At 35.7% G+C, this 22,427-nt stretch overlaps 1 pseudogene; it reads right to left on the bottom strand.

Moving 5' to 3' along the window:
* Positions 1 to 15,571: 15,571 nt before the first annotated feature.
* Positions 15,572 to 17,906, bottom strand: LOC102497743 (actin-related protein 3-like; annotated as a pseudogene).
* Positions 17,907 to 22,427: the final 4,521 nt, after the last annotated feature.

Genomic DNA, 22,427 nt, shown 5'->3' with positions numbered 1-22,427 from the left:
TCCAAAAATGGCTGATGTCACCTTAGGAGTCTGAAAAGAACAGGGTCCCTGAAGACCTGACTACCCCTTCTAGAATGCTAAGGGGACCTTTCCAAACCTACTGAACAGGCACTTGGTACCAAAATCATTCTAAGGCACAACAACAACAATGCAATATAGACCAGTATCCCTGATGAATATTGATGCAAAATTGGTCAGTAATATTTGAGCATCTAAGAGATTAAAGTCATGACCTTTAGATTAGCCATGACCAAGTGGGATTCATCGCTAGGATGCAAGAATGGTTCAACATATGTAAATCAATTGACATAATATATCACAGCAAATGAAGAACAAAAATTGTATGATCGCATTAACTGATGTAGGAAAAGCATCTAAGAGAATATAGTATCTTCTTAGATATGAATGCTCAAAAAATTAGGTATAAAAGGCACATACCTCAACACAACAAAGGCCATAGATGACAAACCTACGACCAACATAATACTGAATGGAGAAAACTTCAAAGCTGTTCATCTAAAAACTGGAAAATGTCTGACCACTTTCACCACAACTGTTCGACATAATACTGAAAATCCTAGCCAGGTGTTAGGCAAGATTAAGACTAAAGAACAGCCAAGTGGAGAGTAAGTCAAATTGTTTGTGTTTGCAGACAACCTGATTTTATATACAGCAAAACCTAATAAACAAGACCCTAAAAACACTTAGAATTTATAAACAAATTTATTAAAATTGCAAGATACAAAATCAACACACAAAAATTAGTAATGTTTTTGTACACCAATAATGGCTAGTTAAAAAAAATAATAATGATTCAAGAAAAGTTTGCAGAACCAGTTCCTCGTGCTTGAAAAACATGACAGGGATGTTAAGTGTCTCTCAAAACAAGTCAAGCATGGAGTTACAGACAAGAACGGATTATTACGATGTTACCAAACCCCTGTGTGGACCGAGCTTTGAAACAGTGGACAACTTGACACACAGGGAAAGGTCCGGGATTTTGCGTTCTACGTTCTGTGACCTCCCGAAGTTTGGCAGGTATGTGAGCATGCCTGTGATCTGGGCAAGCTGGAATCTGTTGCGGTTACCTGTCTCTTGCTCTGTCTCTTTCTTTATCTTTCTCATGGAAGAAATTATTAAATGGATTAAAAACGAATAAAACATGAAAATAAACTTTTAAAAAGAAAGTTTGGGGCTAGCAGGTGGCACGATGGTCAAGAAACCAGACTCCCAGAACCAGCAGATGTCATAATGGTTTCGTTGCTGGACTCCCACATAGTCAATCGTGGTTCTAGTCCCAGACCTAGTGACTTAAAAGGCATGCCTGGCTCATGTGTGTTCCCAAGATCCCAAGAAGAAAATGGAGGAGAAGGGACTGTAGCATGAGAATTCCATGTGGGAATGATTTCTCACTTTATGTCTCTCTGTCTCTGCAGCAAGCACATACGTCCTATAGCAAAAATCTCTCTTAAAAATAGAGAGAGAGAGAAAGATAAGAAAGAAAGAGAGAGAAAGAAAGAAAGAAAGAAAGAAAGAAAGAAAGAAAGAAAGAAAGAAAGAAAGAAAGAAAGAAAGAAAGAAAGAAAAAGAAAGAGGAAAGGAAGGAAAGAAAGGAAGGAAGAGAAAGAAGGAAGGAAGAAAGGAAGAAAGGAAAGAAAAAAAAAAAGAAAGAAACTGGACTCCTACATGGTCTGTTCGAACCACAGTTTGAGTCCAGACCAAGTGGCTTGCTTTCTCACTTCCTCTCTCTCTGTATTTGATGAGAACACATGTCCTCTAACAAATTAAATAACAATAATAATAAAATTAAAAAATCTTTAAAAATTGGGTCCAGTAGGTGGCATGGTGGTTAAGGCACTGGAAATCCCACATGGCCGACCATGGTTTGAGTCCTGAACCTGGCAGCTTTCTCTCTCTCTCTCTATCTCTCTCTCTCTCTCTCTCTCTGTCTTTCTCTGGCAAAACTCATGTAAAAAAATAACATTAATAAATAAATAAATGAATAAATTTTTTTTTTTGAGAGGTTTTCGCTATAGGGCCCGTGCACTCGCCAGACAGACAGAGACAGAAAACGAGAAATCACCCTCCAGGGGGAATGGTCACGCCGCAATCCCTTCTCCTCCGTTCTCCTCAGGATCTTGGGCACGCACGCACACGCGCCCGGCGTGAGTTTTAAGCCACTGGGTCCGGGACGTGAACTGTGGTCGACTACATGGGAGTCCAGCGACATAGCCATTACACTAACTGCTGGTTCCCAATAAAATAATTTTTAAAAAATAAGAAAATAAAAGTCTTCACCACTGAAAATGGCATTATTTCTTGAAACTTCCAAATCTGTGTAGGTCATAGGAAAAAAATTTTCCCTCGGAATAAATGATATAATGCTTTGAATAAGTAAGCAGGAATATATAACCTCCACCCACTAATAGCCCACATGCACACAGCTATACTCATATTCTCTAAGTGCTTCAACAATCTAAGGGACTATTTCATTAAGTTTTTAAGATTCTTTTTTTTTTGGAAAAGTTTTTGCTATAGGGTGCATGCTCTTGCCAGAAAGACAGAGAGAGACAGAGAGACAGAAAGTGAGAAATCACCCCCCCAGGGGAGATGGTCATGCCACAATCCCTTTTCCTCCATTCTCCTCTTGGAATCCTGGGAATGCATGCACACCTGAGCAGCATGAGTTTAAGCCACCAGGTCTGGGACTCAAACCACAGTTGACTACATGGGAGTCCAGCGACATAGCCATTATGCCAACTGTTGGTCCCCAGATTTTTAAGAGTTTTACTCAAACTAGCAATGAAAAATAGCCTATACTGAGACAAATTAATCATACTAAAAGATATGTATAAACTTTAACTGGTCATGGCAGAGAATCCCACTGGACTTCTGGGCCAGTGGGCATTCTTAATTAGGCACAGCTAAGCCATCAAATGGGCAGGTTAGGATTATTCTATTTAAATGTACATCCTAAGAAACAAGTATTTTATAAATGTATTCTCAACCATGCAACTAGTGTTATAACATCAAATCACGTTTCTTTTAGGAGAGTGCTTATGCTCTGGAGTTAGGCCTTAATAAACCCAAAGCACCTCATCTTATTTAACTGAACTATTTCTGTAACACTGATCGGATTCACTCAGAATTAGATGCTAAATTAAATTTGTTCTTTGCCCTTTCACAATAAGTATTTAAATGACAAAAGGCAATTGTCAGAAAGTGCAGAAAATTTAATCAAGAAATTTATAGTGAAGTATTATATGCTCCAGTATTCAATTAAGTGTGGAAATGCTTATAATTCCTGTGGGTACCTACTTCTGGTTTCATTTTTATTATAAGAGGAAAAAAAGGAGGGGTTATTATAACTGAGAAAATAGAAAAAAAGATAAACACTAATGGATTTTGTTCTAAATTATTCTATTGATACATGTGAACAGAACTTATATTAAAAAGTTCTCTTTCTTAGAAACTTTAAACACAGGAGTTCTTTTCATTTGCATTTTGACTATTTTGAACTCTGGCAGCAAAATTCTGGTATAGAAAGGGAAACTGGACAGGGAGTATGACTGAAAATCTTAAGGAATATATGATCTACATAATGAAAAATTCTAAGGCAATCTTCCAATTCAAACCCAATAATATGTGGTAGGATATAATAACATGAAAGACCCTTACTAAATGGCTTTACATTTTTCCATTACATTGCAGTTACTACACTGATTGTACATAGAGAAAATATTTAATAATTTAAGTTTGGAAAATGCATTGCCAGTGTCAAAGGCACAATGTCTTCATTAGGGCCTCAAAAAAGTACTACAGACTGATTAAATAATTGATATTAGAATTTTCAAATACTGTGCAAGTATCCTATAGTACAATCAAAATAATAGGTGCTTCTCAAGTATACCTATTTTTTGACAGATAAGGATAAAATATATGTATATTTTATCTAAGAAGACACATGAAGTTTATAGAATTTACATAAAACTTTCAGTTTAAAATACATTATTATATTTATAAAATTAAAAATTATTAAGACTACAAAGCAGCAATTTTTTAAGTCCTTTTAAAGTATAAGTGCATGTACACACACAGACATTAACTGAAGCAGTGTAGCACATTTTAAGGTACTATCTGGCAAAGATTGGTTAGAGTTCAAATCCTGTTTTCCCCAATTACTTTGTGTAGTTTCAATTTCCTCATCTACAACTTGGGGCAATACAATATGCTCATCATTATTTTGTGAAAAAATGTGTATTTTAAAAAATAAAATCAAGGGAACCAGTAGTTAACGTAATGGCTATGTCGCTGGACTCCTATGTAGTCGACCGCAGTTCGCGTCCTGGACCCAGCGGCTTAAAACTCATGCCGGGCGTGTGTACATGCGTGCCCAAGATCCTGAGAGGAGAATGAAGGAGAAGGGGTTGCGGCTGACCATCCCCCCTGGGGGGTGATTTCTCGCTTTCTGTCTCTATGTCTCTGTCTGTCTGGCGAGCTCACGTGCCCTATAGCGAAAACCTCTCAAAAATAAATAAATAAATAAATAAAATCAAGAAAAAAAACTGCTTTTCATCTTCTTATTGCGACATTTCTCTAGTATCTATAACCATTTTCAATGCTTTTATTTCTTCTAATCTTTCAGTTCCCACCATAAAGGTAGATAGTCATATGTTAAATGCAGACATACAATGTCTCTCTTTCATAGTCTGGCTTGCTTCACTCTACTGTAAATCTTCCATATTCCTCCACTTTCTATCAAATACCAGGGTCTTGTTTTTTATGGAGAAGTAGTATTTCATAGAGTATATGTGCCACACTTTTCCAATCCATTCATCTGTTCATGGACATTTGCGTTGGTTTCATGTCTCAGCAATTGTGAATAATGCTGCAATAAACAGACATGCAAGCACATTTTCAGGTCTATTTCTAATTGCTTTTGGATACTGCTCTTTTATATATGTTGAGGCTAACGTTAGGTGGGTAAAGGTCTAGGGTTGTAATGTTTGCCTAGTGAATTGTTCCTTTTTCTATAAATAATTATTTAATTATTCCAAATAATCTTTTTGAATATTTATGCTTTCTAGTTATAATATGAATAGTCTTTTTGTTGTTATTAGTGTTTACCATAACATGTATACACACACACACATACATTCACATGCATATGTACATGTACATGGCACATGCATATTTCAATCGGTACTGGAAAATATAATACACATACAAATTAATGAACTTAATTTCTTTAAAGAATAATGAGAAAAGGGACCAGCAGTTAGCGTAATGGCTATATTGCTGCACTCCCATGTAGTTGACTGCTGTTTGAGTCCCAGACCCAGTGGCTTAAACTCACACGAGGCACATGTGCATGACCAAGATCCCAAGAGAAGAATGGAGGAGAAGGGATTGTGGTGTGGCCATCCCCCCTGGGGGGGGTGATTTCTCGCTTTCTGTCTCTCTGTTTCTCTGTGTCTGTCTGGCGAGCACATGCCCCCTATAGCAAAAGCCTCAAATACATACACATATATTTGTAGACCAACCTACACAAGAAATTATTTGTATCTTAGAAGTAACTTGTATACTTACTTGCTCAATCATATTCTACTTTCTAAAAGAATTCATGGATTTTATTATTTATTATTATTCCCATATTTACCTTATAATTTACTATATACATATGATCTTTTTTTTTGGGGGGGAGAGGTTTTTGCTATAGAGCACGTGTGCTCACCAAACAGAGAGAGACAGAGAGACAGAAAGCGAGAAATCACTCCCCAGGAGGGATGGCCACACTGCAATCCCTTCTCCTCGATTCTCCTCTCAGGATCTTGGTCTTGGTCACACACGCACACACGCCTGACATGCGTTTTAAGTCACTGGGTCTGGGACGGGAACCGCCGTCGACTACATGGGAGTCCAGTGACATAGCCATTATGCTAACTGCTGGTCCCAACATATGATCTTTTTAAAAAAACTTAGAGAAATATGTACATGTGTATATATAACATTATATGCAATGTTAAGTATTTTACATTTGGAAATTACACCAATGATTTAGATAAATGCCTAAATTTGCATTTATGTAATCAAAGGTTATATGTGGATTTAGAGAAATTAATTAGCATTACAAACTCCTCCCAAAAGTACCATACTAATTTGCAATTTAAATCCATTTTCTGTACACATAGATGAAAAAGAAGTCAAAAAAGTATCTCAATCATAGCTAACCTTGCTGAACCCCATTAGGTCACATGTACCTCTTCATCTGTAAAAGTCTACAGTCAGCTTTACTGAATACTATAAATATGTATCATCACACTAGAAATTATCTTCTGCACTTTTTTCAATAAATAGTTTTTAGCATTGTACTTGTAGAGATTTTAGACAGGAAAAAATATATAGCATAATACTCTTCTGACTTCACCTTCAAGTTTATTCTAATATATTCCCTGAACAGATGATCAAGTTACCAATTTAAATCTTTTTTATAAACCTAATTTCTATATTCCAAGTACACAGTCATCAGCAAACCAATTTCATAAATCTAGCTATCCTGTGATCCTAGCATTTGATTGATGCATTGGTTTTTAGGTTCACCAAAACAAATTACCACAGACTGCATGGCTCACACAGAAGAAATTTACTTCCTAACAGTATTGGAGGCTAGCCATGCAAGATCCAGATATCTACAGCGTTGACTTCATTTCGTCATTTCTCTCCTTGGCTTGTAGATGACCATGTTTTTCTGATGCCCTCATGTGGCAGTCTCACTGTGCATATATGTGTCTGGTATCATCATGTATCCATGTTTTCTTTTTCACAAGGACATCAGTCAGATCAGATTAGAGGGCACACTAAAGTAACTCATTTTACTTCATTGCCTTTCTCAGACTTTTATTTTAAAATCTGCTTATATTATAATGTACTGGGTCTTAAAACTTCAACATATAAATTCTGGGAGATACATTCAACCTATAAAAGTTAGTAAACTTGCGGCAGATAGTTGGAAAGAGCTATGTAGCTGGTTTCTATTTCATTCTCATTCGCCCTCCAGTAGCTTGCTGGAATGTCTGACTGGGAGCAATTATGGCGTTTTATGTGACTGGTGTGGATGTCATATGGCATCCCAACATTTTATGTGTTTGTTATACAGTTGTTTATCTTTCGTTTCTTGGAAATATATTTTTTGGCTTCTTCATATACCTGTTAAAATGATGGGGACTTAGAAACAAATGAAACTGGAAACTGAAAACATGAAGATGATTTTTGCTTTTATTTCCAATTATTTCTAAAGACCTTTTATTCCCGTCTTTGCAATGAAAGAGCAGCTGTGCTTCTCTGGCATCTACAGAGGTAAGCATGACCTAACAGCTCCAGAAATGTATAGCTCACAGCTTCAAACACAGGACAGCATAAGGCAGTTTCATCTTCGTAATTCCACCATCCTAAGGAAGATATTTAGTAGTTAGCTCTATTCAGGACACATGGTGGATTAATCAACCTTGATAAGAACACATGCTTTTAGGGCTGGTAGATGGCGTGGTGATTAGGGCACTGAACTCCCACATGACCCACTGGACTCCCACTGACCTCAGTTCGAGTCCAGGATCAGGCAGCTTGCTTTCTCATTTTCCTTCTCTGTCTCTTGAAAATTGAAGAATAATGATGATGATTGGTTAAATAAAATAAATAATTCTTAAAAAAAGAAAAAGAATGCATGCTTTCATACAAATGTGAAATCTCTCATGGAAATCAGATGATAGAGTAAGGAAAGAACGATCTTTAGAAAAGGCAGAGCAAGGGTACCTGGCAGGAAATCTCATCTATATAGATAATATTACTTAGTGACATTGTTTTCTCATTATTCTCGTTATGTGAGGGTAGAGCAACGTTTGTGCCCCTTGAAAAAAAAATTTTTTTTAAGTAACTGAAGCAGACTTTTTCTGAGGAGTTTTATCATTCTTTTAAAAAAGAGGTTTAATTTTAATATTGCAAAGATTTGGCAAAGCATGATTAAATCTTTGTTTTTATGACGTTAAAAGAAAAAACTTTCTGACCATTTAATTTAAGGGAGTTTAATTAAGTAAATCTTAACATGAGTAGAATAGGGCGGTTTCCAGGACTGACCTCTAAAGCAACTCTGGATAGCCTCGTTGTCACACAGAAAGGGAAAGCGATTTGGGCAGGAAAGAGAAAGTGACATAAAAATAAATAAATAAATAAATAAATAAATAAATAAATAAATAAATAAATGAGGTAGGAAAACAAACAGACTGGTTATCTTCTGAAGTTTGTCTGCATTAACACAGTTTAAAATGTGAGATGTCTGTGACTGACTGAAGCCTAGCTGATGTGATTGGCTGTAACCTAGCAACCAACCAAAAAGCAGACTTCTATAGTAAGTAAGGTTGCAGTTTGTTTACAGAAACAAAAGCAGGAATATGGAGATTTTTTTCAATATTCTTTAACAAGGATTTCACCATCACTGGCACAATGGACCAAAACAATTTCTTTAGGCCAACTACTATGCATTTATCTTACTTGAAAGTGTTTATTTGAAGAGGATAAACATGTTTTCCATGTTGAAAATTCACAAAACATATCCCCCGTTAGTTTTCATAGGACTTATTTTAATTACTATAAATTTTTCTCCTTCTCTTTCTCCTCCTATCTTCTATTTTTTTCTCTGTCATCAACAAATACTTTTTTCAGTATGATTCTGGATCAAAGTTTTGTTCAAATTCTCCTTAATAAAGTCATATATTGGCTTCATGTGAATATTGTGTAATTAATATTATAACAAGTTAAAAATTTCCATACTATGTTTTTCAAAATATCTTTTTAATGAACCAGTTATTGTTTTTATTATTATTATTATTGTTGATATCATTCTGGAATGAGTAAAGTGAATGAATTAGCATTGCCAGATTAAAAATAAAAGAAAACGTATTTTTTTAAGAGAAAGGAAAGTCTTAGATGCTGAACTGTCAAAATATCAACTCTCAGGACCAGCAGATAGTGTTAAGTTTACCTTGCCAGACTCCCACATAGTTTTTGACCCTGTGGCTATAACGTGTCTTTGTCTCTTTCCTTAGCCATGAATAGCATGTCCCAAACAAACTGAACTTTCTGCAGATCTTTTCTGCAACACACTCTCAGATAATTATTTTGAGACTCATTCTCTTTTTGTTGTTTTGTTTGTTTTTTATAAAGCACATGTATTTGCCAGGAAACAGAGAGAAAGAGAAAGAGACAAAGGAAGAACAAATGAAAGTACTCCCAGAGGGGGTTGACTATGCTGCAATGCCTTCTCCATTCTCCTCTTGGGACTTTGAACACATGTATACAATGTACTTTTTGTTTTGTTTTGTTTTGTTTTGCCATAGGGTGTGTACACTCACTGGAGACAGATAAAGAGAGAAAGAGAGAAATCAACCTCTAGGAGGATGGCCATGCCACAATCCCTTTCCTGACATTCTTCTCTCAGGATTTTTGGGCATGCGTGAACACATGCCTGGCATGATTTTCAAGCCTCTGTGTCCAGGACTCAAACTGTGCTCAATCATGTGACAATCCAGCACTTTCACCACAGTAGCTGCTTGGTCCACACCTGGTGTGTTTTTTAAGTCATGATGTGTAGGACTCAGTCAGCCCTGAGAGATTCAGCCGCCTTACCCACCATGCCACAGGCTGTTCCTGAAGCTTATTCTTACATGCTCCTATTTCTCACTTCTAATTTTCATTGCCAAGCAGTTGTGTTTCTAATGCCAGTCTTGGTTGTTGCAGATACATTTATATAACATTAACATTTGGCAATGTCTTATTGACACATTGCCTGCTCATATTCTATGGACATTCGTTCTACTATGTCAAGATCCTGTTTCTATCTTTTGCAAGCCTCTCAATACTGCCCTCATTTCCATTACGTTTATAAATCTACATCTGTTGTTGTTGTCTTATTGTAGCTGATATCTACTGATCTCTCTCTTCCCCTAGTTAGTCAAAGCTACTCTGTTTGCTGCACATATGTGCATCTTTTGTGGAAAAGCCTCTCTGACTTGTGGGAAAAAATAATCTTATTTTAAAAAGAATTTTTTTCTTTCAATTTCTATAGCAGATAATTCTCAACAAATTTTATAATTTTTTTTTCTAAATACAAGGTAGAATTGGCTCTATTCATGAATAGAAGCCATTTGTAACTGAACACTTCTAAACACCTCAGGAACTGCTAGAATGCAACTATTCCATAGTCTGCAAGTTTTATTGGTATATTTGTATTTGGCCTATAAGTGACATGACAAGTCATTTTAGTTTCACTTTGTGCATGCACACATGCATACACGCCTACACCCACACACACACTCTTAATATATTAGGAACTAAACAATTAGAGCTGTTTGCACGTACACATACAATTCATAATCAAATACTACATAATGATCAAAAAGATATTTTCTTTAAAATGATATACCATAATATTACTATTAGAGGTATTTACTTTTAGAGAGAGATTTTTGCTATAGGGTGCGTGTACTTCCCAGCGAGACAGAGAGACATAGGGATGGAAAATGAGAAATCACCTCCCCAGGGAGGATAGCCACACTGCAATCCCTTCTCCTCCATTCTTCTCATGGGATCTTGGGCATGCATGCACACGTGCCCAGTGTGAGTTTAAGACACTGTGTCAGGGACTCGAACCACAGTCTACTGCAGCAGAATCCAGTGACTTAACCATTACGCCATCTGCTGATCCCATTATTAGTGTTATTTTAAGCACGGGGCTTAATTTTCTGAAGATTATTTATTTAAGTTTATTTATTAGTATTATTTTTAAATTTGTTATAGGGCACTTATGCCCTCATCAGAGAGAGAGAGAGAGAGAGAGAGAGAAAGTGAGAAAGCAAGTGGCCAGGTCTGGCCAGGTCAGCCATGTGGGAGTCCAGCATCTCAACCATGCCACTTGCTGGGTCTCGAGCTTAAATCTTCATGTAAATTTGACCGAGTTTAATATCATGAATAGAGGATACTCATTAAAATGAGCAATTATGTAAATAATTTGAGAAGTGATAGTGATTTAATACAGAGGAAACATAATTATGTACCTGATCCTCTTTTCAAATTAGCTGGTTCATACTTCACCACTTACATTTTTATGTAAACAAATACATGATTTTGTCCCAAGTATCAAATAAACTCCTAATAGTCATGTGGCTCCTTAAATGTCGAAGAGATTTATTAACAGAAAATGTATTTTTATTAATTTTATCACTTCCATGCTTCTATGTTCTTCACTTGGAGAAACAAAACAAATGTAGGTCATTTTTAAGTAGAGGAGCATTTTCTTCACTCTAACCCAATCTGTGAACAAATCCTGCAAAGTCTGGTTCTGTAACATGTCGAGACAAACTAATGTAGACTGCTACAATTCATCTGTGGCACTAGGATCTCTACCTAAATGCCTGCAATACTCTCCTAAGGACTCTCCCAGGTTTCATTTTTAATTCTCAGTTTAACCAGAGTTGTTTATTTAATTTTTAAGCCAAACTTTGGGCTCTTCTTATTTAGGAGTTAATATTCTCCTCTTGCAATTCTAACTGCAGATCTTCATCTTCATCTTATGTTTTCCCTATTTGGTCTCTTATTTTACCTCATGGTGACCTACGTTTCTCTCCCTGCATTGAAACAAACATTGATCTTTTCTCTCTTCCTTAAATCTCCTTCACTTAGCTCACCTATTGATTCCTTCATTTACGCTTTAAGTGGATGGTTTCTTCTATTCATCCAGGTCAGATAAATTGGTGCCTTTTCAATTTATTCCTTTTTGACCAACCTCATCAAAAACAGTCTATTTGTTTTACATTCTTGGTAATATTTATCATTACCTGAAAATATCTATTCTGTTCACTTAAAAACTATAATGACTTCCTGGGATGTAGAAAGCTCTTAGCAAAGCTGTTGAATAAATAAATTTAGTAATGAGTGCAGACTTTTATAATAAGTCTTTTGATGGCACAAGAAAGCCAAATGGTTCTACAAGGACAGACATCAGCAGTGACTTTAAAGTCAAATCCAAATCATTTTATAGATTGCAAGTCAATTACTGTTTTATCTTCTGGTTAAATAAAATATACAAAGAACTTAGCCCTATTATTTAGTAGTATGCTATTATTAGTTATATAGGTTAATTGATTGCTGTTGGTGTTCTTTTTTTCCCCCACATAATATCAAAACTGCAGTTCATGATGATTTTATGGGCCACCATAGAAATCACCATTTGTCTTTCTTTCCCTCAAAAATTAGTAAATGGTCCAAATTGCAATACCTTAGTAACATGATAACTATATTCTATATACAGAATTCTTTGTAAAATAGTGAAGCTAATAAATATTTAAATCTATATAAATCTATTTTTAAATTTATTGAGGTTCTTTTGAAATTTTTATTGTTTCTTTTTGTACATTGTCAGGCATCAATTATTTTAACTAATTAGTCAACATGTTTTAAAAGTTAATAATAATAGTGAATGTTTAACTTTTCATTAAAGGAAAAATTAATAATAGTAATAAATAATAAAAGACATTATTAAATAAAATGAGTGTTAGAGTTACCCTTGAAATTAAAGTAAGAAGATTTTAGTTTATTGATACAAAAACTTAATAGTTCTAGATTAACCTACACCTATTTCCCATTTCCCTCAGAAACAGAGCATCTATCTCCATAATGGAGCAAAACTATCAGCGTAATTTAACCTAAAAGTAAACAAATTATCCTGTTATTGGAGTGTAGCAAATGATTCATTTAATCATTTATTAATTTTTTATTGAATATTTGTGAAATGCTTCCTGCACTTCAGACATTAGGTTTTCATATAGCACAATTACCAAGAGAGAGAAAGCATCACAGAATATGCAAGATTGTAAGCAAATGAGTACGTATTTCAAATATTTTATTCATGCCAGCTTGCTTTATTCACTTTACCACTCTTAGAAAATCTTATAGTTCCATCAAGAAGCCACTGAACATTTCTCATCTTTTAGTACACCCATGATTGTAGCTCCTTAATTTATCAGCCACTTAATTGCACTATACAAAACTTCTCCACAAAAAGAGTTCCATTTGAAGTATTTTTAAAATAAAAAAAAAATAAAAGATTACTTTTGAAGACTAGATATTTAAGTTGAGGAAAAAATGTAGCTGGAATTTCTACCTTCATTCCTACTGGATTGCCTAAATAGTCATCTCAATTTTTTATTTGAATTCTTAAATTTAATCATGATTCCATTGGTTCTATTTTGTATATTTTTCAAATCTCTCTTATTAATATTATTAGACACTTTGCTTGTACAAACAAACAGCAATGAGTGATTTTGTTGTTTTGTAACAATTCTCGTTGGTTGAGAAGAGTGGGTGGAATGTAGCTGTTAATATGCCCACAGCTGCAAAGAGTTCTCTTTAGATCCCTTTGATTTCTACAAGAGAGTTTTGAATAAATTAATCAAATTATAGCATTTGTGGCTTGATTGGCAAATGTAATTGTAGTGTCCACACACAGTTACTCTAAGTAACGAGCTTTCTATGCACAACATAAGCACATTTAGAACTGGAAAACAGAAACTCACCAACAATGATAATCATTATAAATTATTTCTCTTTAAAATATAAGCATATAATTATAATTAAATGTGCTTTTAATGTGGTATTATTTTAATTGTTGTTTCTCTTTGTTTTGTTTTGTTAAAAGTGAAAACTTTTTTTTTTTTGAGAGGTGTTTGCTATAGGATGCGTGCGCTCACCAGAAAGACAGAGAGAAAAAGAGACAAAAAGTGAGAAATCACACCCCGGGGGGGGATGGCCATGCCACCATACCTTCTCCTCCAATCTCCTCTTGGAATGTTGGGCATGCATGCATAAGCGTGAGTCCTGGACTCAAACCACAGTCGACTACATGGGAGTCCAGTGACATAGCCATTACACCAACTGCTGGTCCCAAAAGTGAAAACTTCTAACTAAAGGAAATGGGTTACAATATACGGTACAGTTTCTTTCTTTCTTTCTTTCTTTCTTTCTGTCTTTCTTTCTTTCTTTCTTTCTTTCTTTCTGTCTTTCTTTCTTTCTTTCTTTCTTTCTTTCTGTCTTTCTTTCTTTCTTTCTTTCTTTCTTTCTGTCTTTCTTTCTTTCTTTCTTTCTTTCTTTCTGTCTTTCTTTCTTTCTTTCTTTCTTTCTTTCTGTCTTTCTTTCTTTCTTTCTTTCTTTCTTTCTGTCTTTCTTTCTTTCTTTCTTTCTTTCTTTCTGTCTTTCTTTCTTTCTTTCTTTCTTTCTTTCTGTCTTTTTTTTCCTTCCTTCCTTCCTTCTTTCTTTCTTTTCTTTTCTTTTTTGACAGATTTTTGCTATAGGGCATATGGACTCGCCAGAGAGACAGAAAGTGAGAGACCTCTCCCCCACCACACCTACCCCCAGGGGATGGCCATATTGCAATCCCTTCTCCTCCATTTTCTGCTCAGGATTTTGGGCAGGCACGCTCATGTTCCCAGCATGAGTTTTAAACTGCCAGGTCCGGGACTGTTGAGTATGTAGGAGTCCAGTGACATGACCATTATACAATCTGCTGATTATATTAACATTATTTTGCTATTAGCTGCTTTTCTCTCTTGATAATAGTAAACTTTTGCAAGATTCACTATAGATTCAAAAGAGACTAGTAATCTTCAGCTTATGATAAGAATGTAGAAAATCACCAAAGACTGGTGCTTCCATTTTAAAAACGATAGCAATTTAGGGATGTTAGGGCATCAAATAATTTTTTTCAACACATAAGAATGTTGAAGAAACCATGGGTTTCTGATTAGCTAAATTTGAGAAAATTGGGAGTCTTTTAAGGAGAAAAGATTCTTACAGCTCTATTCATCTCTAGCAGAGAAGTAGGACATAAAGGAATATGCTACATGTGAGTACAAGAGCAAACCTGACAATGCCAAACTTAAATGAAGTTCTTTGTTTTAATAAGTGTATCAATGTGCAGATATTGATAAATATTAATATATCATGGTTTAAAATCTCAAAAACAACAAGACCCTGGCTTTTGATAAAAAGTAGATGAATATGGAAGATTTACTGTTGAGTAAGTCAAGCCAGGCTATGAAGGAGAGACACTGTATGTCTCCATTTAATATATATAGACTGTCTACACTCTATGGCTGAAACTGAAAGACTAGAGAACATAGAAACTTAGAAAATGGTTATAGACACCGGATACAGTGTGGGAAGAGGGTGAGAAAAGGAGGAGAGTATGAGGAAAGACATGAAGGAAAAAAATAGCAAGGCAAGACATTTATGGGACACAGAAATGGGTTATTATCTATTGATGATAATTGTATAGCATTTCCAACTGGACTGATAAGAAATATATTCATGTTGGAACATGCACTTTACAAGTTAAGTGATTTATGTGATTGAATGTATAAAAAAATAAAATATATATAAAAAATAAAACTTCAAAATGAGCCATTCAGGCAATGAGAAAGATAATCTCTTTCCCAACTCCCAAACCCCAATTATTAGGAAATCAATTTTATGACATGACTTCAAACACTGAATTGTGATGACAAATGCTGGGTCCATATTTTTCATAAACCTTTTTTTGGTGTGCCATACTTGGTAGAACTTAGGTGTGTGAGAGTAAACTCTACACATCAAGCTCTCTTTCCCCTCCCTCTTTGCCTTCATCCTCTGAGATCTGACTGCTGGCCCACTGGACCACATAAGCTACTCATTTTCTTATTTCATGGAACTGGCCTATGGCCAGGGCTGTTCTGGAGGTATGCATCATATTTCTCCAATAGTAAATATCACAAGAGTAGAGGCGCTAAACCCCAGAATCTAACCCAGACCTATCCTGCTGATGCTATTAATTGATAAGCTGATACGGTATTCAAACCCCTAAACAATGTATGTCTTTACTTTATTTATAAGTGCTTTGTTCTTGGTGTAGAAAACCCAAGCTTGTATTTGCTGACAGCACGGACCATTCTCCACCCAGCCATCAGTGGAGCTTCCCTATTAAGTAAACTCTTGTTTTTCTCAGCTAGACCTCTGAGTACATTCTTCAGAATTGATAACTATCATGGACAGGTACTCTTAAATTTGGAGTCCCCCCAAAACAGCATGGAAACAAGCATCAATTATCCAAACCATACTATCTTTGCTGCATGTGGTGTGTAATGACTTGTATATCAATAGGTTTTGGCTTCAATCTACTACCACTCAATTCTTCACTCAATTTCAGCCTGGCTTCTACAGTTTTTTTTTTTTTTTTTTTTTTTTCCAAAAATAGAGTTTAATGACATTCAAAGTCCCTGGATATGGTTGAACCTCCAGGGAGGACAATACTCATGTAGAGAGGATGTTGGACATAGTTCTGAATTACTTCACAACTTCTGACATAGGTCGTGTAAAGTCTGGATTAGAAAACTCAGGATGAAAAAAGATTTCAGGTCCCCCAAATCTGTCATAACCAACGTCAGTGGAAAATTCTTTCTTTGAGATAGCGTTGATTCTAGTATACTGTTTAATCTATTTTGATCCACCTGTGTCGTACTTAGATTCTTTTACTAAATCTAGGCAGACATAACTATAGCAGTCCTTTATTGCTGTAGAAGTTTCCAAAGATGGTTCCTATTTCTCTGTCTCTTAGCAGTTGCTAAATAAAATGTTATATTTCATCCTGCCATATGAATGTGTTTAGTGCAGCTGACAATCACATATCTTTCAGTCACAGGAATGGCATGAGTGACACCATTTTCACTATTGCCGTACCAGTTAACATCTGTTCTCGTACTTGTCTTGAGGTCCAGAATGCCTCTAAGGCAAGAGCAGGCTTCACAACATTGTGCAAGCCTGGAGCACTGAAGGATTCAAACATTATTTTAGCAATATATTCCCTGTTTTCTAACGTATTCAGTGGAGGTTCAGTCAAAAGAAAATAATGGTGCTCAGGTTCTGCCTTTAAATATTTAAAGATCACCTGCTCCATAAACCTTTCCATCAAGTCTCAATTTTCAACCATACCATGGCAGATTGGCCACTTTATTGTAATATGTAGGTTTCTCTATTGCCTCATTACCAATGAAAAAGTCTAGGTCATCAACATCTTTCATCACCATCCTTTGAGCTTGAGCACTCACTTTTTTTGTTTGTTTTGTTTTTTAGAGTTTTATTTTATTTTATTTTATTTATTTATTTATTTATTTATTTTGCTATAGGATGCATGGCCTTGCCAGAAAGACAGAGAGATGGGACCAGCAGCTAGCGTAATGGCTATGTCACTGGACTCCCATGTAGTCAACCGCGGTTCGTGTCCTGGACCCGGTGACTTAAAACTCATGCTGGGCGTGTATGCGTGCATGCCCAAGATCCTGAGAGGAGAATGGAGGAGAAGGGATTGTGGTGTGACCATCCCCCCTGGGGGGTGATTTCTCGCTTTCTGTCTCTCTGTCTCTCTCTGTCTGTCTAGCCAACTCAAGTGCCTTACAACAAAAACCTCTTAAAAAAAATAAAAAAGAAAGAAAGACAGAGAGAGACAGAGGAACAGAAAATGAGAAATCACCCCCCAGGTGTGATGGCCACACTGCCACCCCTTCTCCTCCAGAGATCTTGGTCACATATGCACAAGTACCTGGTGTGAATTTAAGCCACTGGGTCCGGGACTCAGACCATGGTTGACTACATGAGAGTCCAGTGATGTAGCCATTACACTATCTGCTGGTCCCCTTTGAGCACCCACTTTAACTGATTTCTTGATAGCAGTACAGGAAGGGATGGTAAACTGCGATTCTGTACTGCTGGTATATCCTGACTTGCTATCTCCAGCAGCAGTCTACCACACAGGCCGGCAGCCATTCCACCATCTTCTTTTTTGCCTGCTGCTGCCATGTCTGCCATCTGCTCTGTGCTGGTTGAAACCAGAGGGTTTATGGCAAGAGGTTAGAGCTACCTGACCATTCATGACCAGGTTGTCCTCTTAGCCTGTGAGGAGCTTGGAAGCCCAAGCAGTAGCAACAAAGCAGCAGGCTCTGGGCTGCCACCACCACTTGTGGCTCCCACTTCCACAACTCAGGCAGGCTGGCAGTCAGTATCCACGCTGCCCAGCAGTGGCTTCCTCTTTTTCTCCCTGCGCCTTTCCACACCCTGCCCAACCCTACAACTTCTTCCTTTCCCTGGGAGACCAAGATGACTGCTGCTGTCTATACCTGGTCTGGCCAGAAATAAAAATTTTAAGCTTTTTATTCTCCTTTTTTTAAGAGGTTTTTAACCTTAGGGCACATACACTCACCAGAGAAAGTGACAGAGATGGTGAGAGGGAAAGTGAGAAATCAACCCCGAGGGGAGATGGCCATGCCACAATCCCTTCTCCTCCATTCTCTTTTTGGGATTTTGGGCATGCTTGCACATGCACCTGGCATGAGCTTTAAGCCTTCTGGTCCAGCACGCAAACCTCGGTCAGTTGTGTGGGAGCCTAGCAATGTAACCGTTACATCATCTGCTCTCCCAGAAATTGCCTTTCTTTTTTTAGAGATTTTTCCTTAGGGCATGTGCGTTCACTAGAGAGAGAGAGATAGACACAGTGAGATGATTTTGAAGCCACTAGGTCCAGGACTTAAACTGTGGTCAACCCATGTGGGAGTCCAGTGATACAACCCCTATACCATCTGCTGGTCTCAGAAATTAAGTTTTAATATTAGCATTATGTATAAACAAAACATTCAATAGAAACAAAAATTAAAACTTATCTCTTGATGACAATGTACATGGTAGTGTCTTTGACTTGCATCATGTTCATGATGGAATAAAACCACAGTGTACAATATAAAGATAGACAATGATTAAATGTAAATTTAAAAATAGCATTATGAAAAAAATATAAAGCAAAGATGTATAAGCTTGTATTCAAGTTAATCAAGTTTCATTATGAAGCTATGACTAACAGTTAATTAAAGAAAAAAACCTGCTTACACAAATAACAAAAAGAACTAACAATTAAAAAGGTTATTATATTAAACTACATTCTTATTAAAAATTGCATTGACCACAAACTGAACAATTAAGAAAAGATAAGCCTATCAAGTGACTAGACTTTTATGACATATAACTCAAAAAGTTTATATCTGGAAAATATAAAGAACTTTTATAAAAGACAGGCAATAGAAAACTGATAATACATTTGAAAAGGCACTTAACAAAAGGGATATTCAAATAGCCTAAAATTAGGGAACCAGCAGTTAGCATAATGGCTATGTCGCTGGACTCCCACGTAGTCGACCGTGGTTCGTGTCCCAGACCCGGTGGCTTAAAACTTGAGCTGGGTGCGTGTGCGTGCGTGCCCAAGATCCCGAGAGGAGAATGGAGGAGAAGGGATTGCGGCGTGACCATCCCCCCTGGGGGGTGATTTCTCGCTTTCTGTCTCTATGTCTCTCTCTGTCTGTCTGGCGAGCGCACGCGCCCTACAGTGAAAATCTCTCCAAAAAAAAAAAAAAAAAAGCCTAAAATTATATAAGTACATTTTAAATTTTATCAGAAATCAGAGAAATACAAATTAAAGCTATGATACAAAACTACTACACTCCCACCAAGATGGTTAAAATTAACAAAACTGACAATACTAGGTGTTGCCAAGTATGCGAAATAATAAAGTCTCTCATAGTCCACTAGCTGCATGCAGTTTGGCACAACAATCCTAGATAACTCTGGAATTTTCTACCAGGGTGGAATATATGCATTCTTTTTGATTTTGCAATGTCACTTCAAAATATATTTTTTAAGGCCAGCTCCACCGTGCAATCAGTAAGTTCCTTGTATAGGGAGTTGAATCCCAGATGACCAATTGCAGATCAGATCCCAGTCCTGGCAACTTGAGAAACATGCTGAGCACGTGTGCATGTGTGCCAGAAATTCTGACAAGATGGAAAAAAAAAGGAGGAAAAAGGATTGTGGTGCTCCCACATCCCATTGAGGGAAGTGCTTTCTATCTCTGGGTCTGTCTCTGTATGTTAAGCTCATGCTCTCTCTCTCTCTCTCTCTATCTCTCTGTCTCTGTCTCTGTCTCTCTCTCTCTCTCTCTCTCTCTATATATATATATATATGCAGTGTGTGTAGAGAATTAAAAACTAGCCTTATGAAAAAAATACAAAGCAAAGTTGTAGAAGCTTGTATTCAAGTTAATCAAGTTTCATTCTGAAGCTTTGATTAACAGTAAATTAGAAAAAAGCCTGCTTACACACATAACAAAAAGAATTAATAATAAAAAAAGTTAATATGTTAAATTGCATTCTTATTAAAAATTATGTTGACCACAAACTGAATAATTCAGAAAAGATAAACCTATCAAGTGAACAGAGTTTTATAATATATACCTCAAAAATATGTGTGTGTGTGTGTGTGTGTGTGTGTGTGTAGAGAGAGAGAGAAAGAGAAAGAGAGAGAGAAACTGTACATATATGAGTACCAAGACATAAAAGTACAAGAAATGAATTTTCGCATTGATTACAGTTACCCTAGATCCATACTACTCCCATGCCCATCAACAATATAATGAAAAATTTATCATAGTATAGTCAGACAAATAGCATTCTATGATAATGTAAATGAATAATAGATAAAACTCAAAAACATAATAAAGAATAAAAGAAATAAGAAACAAAATTACTGACAGTATATTGATTACATTTTACATAATTTTTGTAAGACCACTAATTTATACTGTTAGAATTAAAAAGGTTTTCCTTAAAACTATTTAATTTTTAAAAAATTTGTTATAAGACATGTGCACTCATCAGAGAGAGAGAAAGAGAGAGAAAGTGAGACAGCAAGCTGCCAAGTCTGGAACTCAAACCGTGGTTGGCCACGTGGGAGTCTACCACCTTAACCACCATGCCACCCCATAAAAAGGGCCCTGTAAAAAGAAATTAATTTGAAGAGAATTATTGAATTTAGAAGGAAAAAAGGGCAAAGAACCAGTTAAATTTGAATTATAAATAAAAATGTGTGCATATAAGCAGGTAATAGATATTGCATTTTGTATTTTATATGGCAGTTTTGCTTTGGGAAAGGTGTAGGTGATGTAGATTGGAAAAGAGTTTGGAAAGGATTTAGGTGTTCAAGAATGTTTTATTTTTTGACTCAGATTGAAGTTACTAGTTTATTCATCTTCTGACAATTGACTGAATTATAATTTATAACATTTATATTTTGTACACTTTAATAAATACATGATTATATATACACCAATACATGGTTATGCTTGTGTATATAATGACATGTATAATAAAATTTTATATCATATATGTTTAAATGTAAAAATATTTCGAGAATATAGATGTGTCAAACAAATTAAGCCTAAGAGGATGGTAAGATTCCAGGCACTGTAAGGTACATTTTAGTGCCAAGAGTCTGTATTCCATGATTTCTTGCAAGTGTTTGTAGGAAATAAATTTTAGTAATGATCTTTTTGGTTCTGATCTTCCTGGAACTCACTAGAAACACACAAAGTAATTATTTCTTAGAAGCATATCCAAATGAGTATTTATTTTTTATTGGTAAAATGACATTTGAATGTACTAAACTAACATACAACAAAACTGTATTGTTTTTCAGTCAATACTAATTTTTAGAAGATTTTTAGAAGCGTAACTAGTCAATTCTCTGTTCTACAGAAGTAACTAATAGAAACATGTCATTACTTGCTAATTAAACTTGACTAATTAGTCCATATAAAACCTATGTGAGATAAGAAAATAAACATTTTACTTCTTTACAAGTGGGGAAGCAGATGCAAATGTGTTAGACCATTTCCCCAAGGCTGTTCAGCAAATCAATTGGATAAACAATATTTGAACTAAGAGTTTGCGTTTTAGTAACCTTCTATTGAGCTAAAAGTCAAATAAGTATTCTTTGTACAAAGACACTATGTATTCAAATAAACAATTAGAGTATTAAGAAACTATTTGCCAAAAGAGAGAATTGTATTCTTATTCATGCACGCTTGAATGAGTGCTCATTTTCTTATTTAATTTCTGGATTAACAAGAAGATGCAGGTAAGATCTTGTCGTTATAGTTTTCATTGCAAATTATATTTAAAGCATCAGAATTAAAATTTAGCATCAGCAGATCGGGTTATGGTCCCTCTTCTGTCAGTTTTTAGGGCTTTTAAGTTGGATAATTACTTTTAAATGGAAAGTATTAATTATTTTCATTTCTAAATAATGAAAATGGGAAAAACTGGCTTGTTGATTTTGTTGACTCTTGTGAAGAATGAACAAGACAGTTTTTTATATTTGTATTAGGAATGTCAAAATTGATCTTTATGCCCTTCAATACTTTTGCAATAATTTTATTTTTAAATTATCCACAGGGAAATAAAAGTCTGTAGTGA

The sequence above is a fragment of the Tupaia chinensis genome, unplaced genomic scaffold (assembly GCF_000334495.1).
Source record: "Tupaia chinensis unplaced genomic scaffold, TupChi_1.0 Scaffold000085_1, whole genome shotgun sequence".
Lineage (NCBI taxonomy): Eukaryota > Metazoa > Chordata > Mammalia > Scandentia > Tupaiidae > Tupaia > Tupaia belangeri.
Note: the sequence above shows the minus strand (reverse complement) of the source record. Positions and strands in the feature narration are given on the sequence as shown.